Below are 5,354 nucleotides of genomic sequence, written 5' to 3'. Positions count from 1 at the left end.
ACCCAAATCTACAGAAATTTGTAAAGAAAAATTAAGTTCAGCATTCATTTGACTAAAAACTAAATATTTTGCCCCTATAACTTTAGAAAAGCAAAAGGATATCACTGAGTAAAAACTGTCAACTGGCTGCTCTCTATAAGATCTGTAGATTAAACTTATGAACAGACACAATTCTCAGAAAAAATTACTCTTCTTTCCCCATGCTTTCTACATATAGGGAAACACAAATTCTGCCTAAATTACTATATGTTCTCTAACAAATCCACAAAAAGTTACACTATAGTAAGAAAATCAAGAAAAGGAAAAGTGGCAGTGTATTTGAATCTGTACTTTCTCACCCATATGTTGCTGAAGAGACCAAGAAGAGTTTGCACGAGCAGAGATCATCTTCTAAACAGGTGGTAGAAGTCTCTTCCAATTACAAAGTACCAAAGTAAAAACAGGGACACCACTGCTGACCGTGTCAACCCTGTATTAACAACAAGTTAACAGGCCATCAAAAGCAAAATATTAACATATCTAGGGCTAGCACTAAAAGCAAATATCACACTCTTTTTTTTTACAAGAACTTAATGATGAAGATTAACAAAAACTAGACCACAGAAAGTATCCATAAAGCTAGGGCCAGTTCAATAGACAATAATAATCTAGGGTACTCCTAGACATGGACTAGACTAGACTCTGAGGGGCCTCACAAGGAATCTCCATCCTCATGAAGAGCAGGTACTTTCTTCCACATTGGAAAAAGCAGCAGTGTCTTGGGTGAGTTTGCCATTACCTCCTCCCAACTAAGCTCTCTTGCCAAATGTAGTTCTGCCATCCCAATAGTCACAGAATCATATAAAAGGATAAAGTTCAAATATTTCCATTCACCACTGAGCTGAATATACAGGAATGATAGTGCCCCAATGCTCCATCCCCAGCTTCCATACCATTCCCAGGGATTGTGCAGCTGTTCTAAGAATGTTCCTCATTAAAGATTCAGCCCTAAAGGGTGATCCAAATATAAAATTCAGCTTTAAGAAGGGAAGTATGAGTTCCACCCTAATAGTTACTCCTCTCTTCTTTCAAAACACAAAATTCCTGGCCAATTTGTCCAGAAGAGCCTTCCTCAAGTGTTAGAAATACTTGAAAATTAGGAATAGAGCAGTAATTTAAAGTAAGTCCCAATTTCTAAAATACCTGTGCTACTTAAATGTTGAAATTCTTTAAGCTATCTTACATAATACATAACTATTTCTGCAGACTTTATAGAAATAATAACCAAGAAGAGAATAAATACACTTTTAAAAGTCTACAATATAGGCTGGGAGGTGGTGGTACACACCTTTAATCCCATCACTCGGGAAATAGAAGAAGGCCCATTTCTCAGTTTGTGGCCAGTTTGGTCTAACAAAGAGCGTTCCAAGATAGGCTCCAAAGCTATATAGAGAAATTCTGTCTGGAAAAACCAAAACTGTCTATAATATATTAATTACTGATGATTAATAAGACATGGAAACTTCAGTATTGTACTTTCCAGGAGACCTCACATCATTATACACATGAAATTCAGTCAAAACTTTAAGAAAACTCAAAATTACTTATTAAAATTACTTATGTAATTACTACCAAAATTACTTATGTAAGTCTCAACTAGACAGCCTCATGTCCTTTGAAGAAAACAGGTCTACAGCATTACTGTTAGGTCTCAAACCAGACCTAGGTTCCTATTTAACATATCAAAGCAGACTCTGTCTGCCAGTCTCTCAGTATTGCTATGACCTGTTAAAGAGACATCCTGGCTGGTATAGCATTCCACCTACTCTAAACTCTCCATCCCAGTGACTGGGTTATGTGTCTTCCTCTTGCTTCTCTTCACATTATAACCCAGCCATTTTAGTTACACTGACCTCTTGTCTCCTGGTTCCCCCTCTTTCTACTTCTCTCTCCCACCTCTGCCTGGGCCTTTGTTCTCCCTTCTATCTCTTTATTAGACCCTCAGTTCCTTAGGAGCAGTCATAATCCTCCTTTTATTTCCTTTTATTCAATTAATACAAAATAAATTCTTTTCAAGTTCAATTTCTGAAGACATCCAATAGGGAGCAACTGAAGAGAGGACAAAAACAGGAGGCTAGAAGTAAAGTTGAGTTGCAGGTTCCTCAGAAGGCACACTGAGAAAAGGAAGTGGTGGATAGAGGGAACCCTCGGTGTCCTCAGACCTCCTCAAACACATGCACACTAATTAATACACCCCACACAAACACAAACACAAAGAAACAGAAGATAAAGAAACTAAATAATACTCCAAACTCATCTCAAAACAACTTGCTTTTTGTATTTGAAAGTATACATGAAATGACTGAACAGAGTATAAAAAATGATTCCCAAATTAAAAAACTCATGTGTGTCTGTGTATGGTAAGTTGGGGGAACTGGGTCTCTCCTGTCATGTGGGTCCCAATCATCCGGCTTGTAGGCAAAGGCTGAGTCACCTCCCTTAATTCTTAATTCTTTAATATACAAGCATATAAGGAAAAACTTAAAACAGCATAGTTACATAAAAATCTTTAGTTTCCAGTTTCAGTAAAATGAAGATTTATCAGGAAATAAAAAAATGACAAAACATACTCCAACAATCACAGGAAAGACATTTTCATCCCGCTTTTGCTTGGGAACTGAGGAGGAAGCTCTGTTGATGGAAGGCAGGACTGCTTGCTACTGGATAATTGTAGGCCTTCATGTTGTACCTCTCCAGGTTCTTAAGGGATTCTCTGTTTGCGTTCCATATTGTATGATTTTGGCAAATAACCTGCAGAAACGAGCTGTGCTTGCAAGGACTTCCTAGTTCCCAAGAATTTAAGAAAAGAAAAAAATTTTCACTGGATCAACTTAATTTCCTTCTTTTATTTTTCCCTCCCTCACTCCCCTAACTTTTCCCCTTTTCCAAGCTGTTTGCTTTGCAATGTGTTACTGGTAATGAGTTGCAGATAATGCAATCTTAACTTGTATCCTTCTAAGTACTTGAGTTCAAAACTCCTGTATCTAAAGAAATACGGTTTGGGTCATTAATAAAGAAAATCTTTCTATCTAAAAAAATTTCTGAAGGCTATTTTTCACCACTATGGTGTTTCATGTTAGAAATAGACAAAAATATGATACTTACATGAAAGAAAACTCAGGTTGTCAGACTTGGTGACAAGTGTTTTTATCTAGCCATCTGGCTGGGCCGGTGAAAATGTTTGGAGAGAGTTAAGTTATATTACAGCTAGCTATGCATAACACTGAGTTCAAGAAAGTCAATGAAATTTGTAGTATGTTTGTAGCCACTTCTGCAGCATTAAGATGATAGCATCTATGGCCACAGGAGTCAGGGGTGGGGTTCCAAGGAGAACTAGGGATAGAAAGCACCAATTAGTTAGGGATGTATTGGGGCTACTGAAGTGATATTCCTGAACTGACAGATATTACCATTACTAGGTGGTCGGGACACAAAAGAACAAGTAGAATCTGAAAACTGTTCAATCTTTCAAAGAAGATGTCACCAATTTGTTGTCAGGAAGCCATAAATAAAAAGACTAGAAGGGGAGAGGAAGATGGCAGCGGGAGGGCTAGGTGAGGAGTTGGCAGTGGTGAGGGGCTCGGGCATGGGGATGTGGGACGGAGGGAGGAGACGGTGCCCGCGTGCCACGGGAGTATGACCGGGCTGTGGGAACTGGTGTGGCTGGTGCTGCACGTGCTGCTATGCCTGCACAGCGCTCACCTCCTGGCTCTGCCTTTGCTTCCCCTGGAACTGGATCCGGAGGAGCGGCTGTTGTGCTGCCTCCACTGCGGTCCTAGCGCCGCTCGGCTTCACGCTCAGCAAGCCCTGGCCATTGGCAGGAGCCAGGATCATCACCTGCACCCTCACTGGGCCCCAGGCTGGCTGCCACCCCACCCAGGCCGTGCTGGTCTTCCGAGGGCGGGTCTCTGCACATGGGCCTGGTGGTCACCAAGGAGGAACACGAGCCCCGCTTCTCAGACACCGTGAGCCTCAGTGGTGTGGTGTATGGCCTTGGGGATCTCTACATTAGTGTCTGATTGATGGATAAAATTTTGAAACAACAGGAACTTTTGGGCCGAAATTGTTCCAAATAATCACCAGAATTTGCAAGTAGTAATGACAAAGACGACCAAGTTTTAAATTGCCCTTCAGCAGTGAAGGTGCTGTCCCCGGAAGATGGAAAAGCAGATATTCTGAGAGCTGCTCAGGACTTTTGCTCAGCAGCAGAGGACACTCAGAGATTTGGATGTAGATCTGCTAGAAGACTTACTAGGTTCACATGGTTTCCCTGACCCTGAGTTAGTATGGAAGTTTGAGCCTGTGGACAGCACCTTAGGCTTTCTTCCCTGGCAAATCAGATTGATTGAGATTGTCTCTTGCCTTCTCACCAAAACGATCAGTTATGAGGACGATTTCTCCGCCCTTCGTCAGAACACAACTTGTGAACAGCGCCTGGGAAAATAGCGGTTCGTGTAATATGACATCATGCTTTTGGAGAAAAGAACCCAATTGATTCTGATGTTCATAAAACCTTGTACTCACCCAAAAAAATCTAAGAAACCCAGGACCAAGGCCCCCATGATTCAGGCTTTTGTTATCCAAGTGTCCTATAGCATAAATGCCAACATATTGCTCTGAAGGAACAACACACTAAGACAGTAAGAGGAGGCTGCAGAATATGCTAAACTGAAGAGAATGAAAGAAGCCAGGAACAGATTGTCAAGAGATGTAGGTTGTCCTCACTGAGAGTTTCTACTTCTAAATCTCAGACCAGTCAAAAGTAAGAGTACTGGGGCCAGAGAGATGGCTCAACAGTTAAGGGGACTGACTGCTAAACCAGAGGACCCAGGTTCTATTCCCAGCATAGCAGCTAACAATGATCTGCAACTCCAGTTCCCTTTTCTGGTCTCTGCGGACATTGTGTGAAAGTAGTGCATAGACTACATGCAGGTAAAATACCCATGTACATTAAAAAGTAATAAAAAACTGTCTGAAACCAAAGTTTTATTGAAAGGATTATAAAATAATAAATAAATAAATAAGTAAATAAGTTTTATAGTTAAAAAACCTGAAGCAGTTACTGCCTTACTTGTTAAGTACAATTTTGAATCTTGAATTGTTTCAAAGACATCAGAGTAGGCCTAAGGCCTAAATATTTATGGTAATATGTTTAAAGTATTTCCTAACATTGTTACACTAAAAGTATAATGCAGGTTCAAAAAGGAAAGATAAATAACCTGGTGTTATCAACCTCACTTCTGCTAGATTGAACAACATATCCTGAAGCAGGCCTTTTCTAGATTAGCAACTTAGTATGAAGAAAGATACCAAGT

The 5,354-nt window shown here is 40.3% G+C and overlaps 1 pseudogene; it reads left to right on the top strand.

The window, feature by feature from the left end:
* Positions 1 to 3,675: 3,675 nt before the first annotated feature.
* Positions 3,676 to 4,485, top strand: LOC148121219 (dehydrodolichyl diphosphate synthase complex subunit Nus1 pseudogene; annotated as a pseudogene).
* Positions 4,486 to 5,354: the final 869 nt, after the last annotated feature.

The sequence above is a fragment of the Myodes glareolus genome, chromosome 8 (genome assembly GCF_982192425.1).
Source record: "Myodes glareolus chromosome 8, mMyoGla1.1, whole genome shotgun sequence".
Classification (NCBI taxonomy): domain Eukaryota; kingdom Metazoa; phylum Chordata; class Mammalia; order Rodentia; family Cricetidae; genus Myodes; species Myodes glareolus.
This window is presented reverse-complemented; position numbering and strand designations above follow the sequence as displayed.